We start from the raw sequence: 2,168 nt of genomic DNA on the forward strand, positions 1-2,168 counted from the left end.
CTACGTGTTGTCCTGTGTGTTGTCCTATGTGTTGTCTTACGTGTTGTTCTATGTGTTGTCCTGTGTGTTATCTTGTGTATTGTCCTACGTGTTGTCCTGTGTGTTGTCCTATGTGTTGTCCTGTGTGTTGTCCTACGTGTTGTCCTCTGTGTTGTCCTATGTGTTGTCCTGTGTGTTGTCCTACGTGTTGTCCTGTGTGTTTGTCCTATGTGTTGTCCTGTGCGTTGTCCTACGTGTTGTCCTGTGTGTTGTCCTATGTGTTGTCCTGTGTGTTGTCCTACGTGTTGTCCTGTGTGTTGTCCTATGTGTTGTCCTGTGTGTTATCCTACGTGTTGTCCTGTGTGTTGTCCTATGTGTTGTCCTGTGTGTTGTCCTACATGTTGTCCTACGTGTTGTCCTGTGTGTTGTCTTGTGTGTTGTCGCTTCTTCTCTCGCTCTGCGCCTGCTGAAGCCTGCCTTGTGTCGGCAGTAAAGTCATGGCCGGCGGAGGCACGCGCTGTCTTCATTAGATGACAATAGAAACGGGATGGCGGGAGCGCCAAAAAAAAAGGGGAAAAAAAAAGGCCAGCAACAGTTTGTAACCCCCCAACACACACACACACACACACACATACACACACACACACACACACACCCACACTCACACACTCACACACACACATACACACACATATACACACGCACATGCACACACATACAGATACACACACATATACACACACATATACACACACATACACATATACACACATACACATACACTCACACACACACACAGATTTACACACATAGCACACACTCACTCACACTCACACACACACACACACATGCACACACACATACACACACGTATACACACATACACACACATATACACACACACATACGCACATATGTATACACATACACACACACACACACACACACACACACACACAGATTTACACACATACACACACTCACTCACACTCACACACACACACACACATGCACACACACACACACACACGCCCCACCACCGCAGGCCAACATCCTTCCCACCTAACGACCATTTGCTGTACCAACGCACTTCCCACTTCCGTCTCTGGTGCTCCGTGTTTCAGAGTCACAGCAGTCTCATTATACAGGACGGAATCAATGGAACTACCAACTACCATAACTGTCAATTATCATCTAATCAAGCGATCAATCAATCAATCAATCACACCTGATTTATTCAGCATGTTCTGCACATCACAATGCAACGTAACTTACAGTAAAATGGAAGGAGATAAGAGAAACGTCCGCCTGTCTGTCTACCTGCCTGCCTGTGTGTCTGTCTGTCTGCCTGCCCGTCTGTCTGCCTGCCTGTGTGTCTGTCTGTCTGCCTACCTGTCTGTCTGTCTGCCTGCCTGTGTGCCTACCTGTCTGTCTGCCTGCCTGCCCGTCTGTCTGCCTGCCTGTGTGTCTGCCTGCATGTCTGTCTACCTGCCTACCTGCCTGTCTGCCTGCCTGTGTGTCTACCTGCATGTCTGTCTACCTGCCTACCTGCCTGCCTGTCTGTCTGCCTGCCTGTGTGTCTACCTGCATGTCTGTCTACCTGCCTGCCTGTCTGCCTGCCTGCCTGTGTCTACCTGCATGTCTGTCTACCTGCCTACATGTCTGTCTGCCTGTCTGTGTGTCTACCTGCATGTCTGTCTACCTGCCTACCTGCCTGTCTGTCTGCCTGCCTGCCTGTGTGTCTACCTGCATGTCTGTCTACCTGCCTGCCTGTCTGTCTGCCTGCCTGTGTGTCTACCTGCATGTCTGTCTACCTGCCCTGCCTGTCTGCCTGCCTGCCTGTGTCTACCTGCATGTCTGTCTACCTGCCTGCATGTCTGTCTGCCTGTCTGTGTGTCTACCTGCCTACCTGCCTGTCTGTCTGCCTGCCTGCCTGTGTGTCTACCTGCATGTCTGTCTACCTGCCTGCATGTCTGTCTACTTGCCTGTCTGTCTGCCTACCTGTGTGTCTACCTGCCTGCCTGCCTAAGTCTGCCCTGTCTATCCGTCCAGCCAAACTAAAGTAAACCGAACTAAAGTAAACTAGACTAAATGAAACTAAAGTAAACTAAACTTCACTAAAGTAAACCACACTAAAGTAAACTAGACTAAATGAAACTAAAGTAAACTAAAACTTCACTAAAGTAAAC

Source organism: Lampris incognitus, chromosome 7, assembly GCF_029633865.1.
Source record: "Lampris incognitus isolate fLamInc1 chromosome 7, fLamInc1.hap2, whole genome shotgun sequence".
Lineage (NCBI taxonomy): Eukaryota > Metazoa > Chordata > Actinopteri > Lampriformes > Lampridae > Lampris > Lampris incognitus.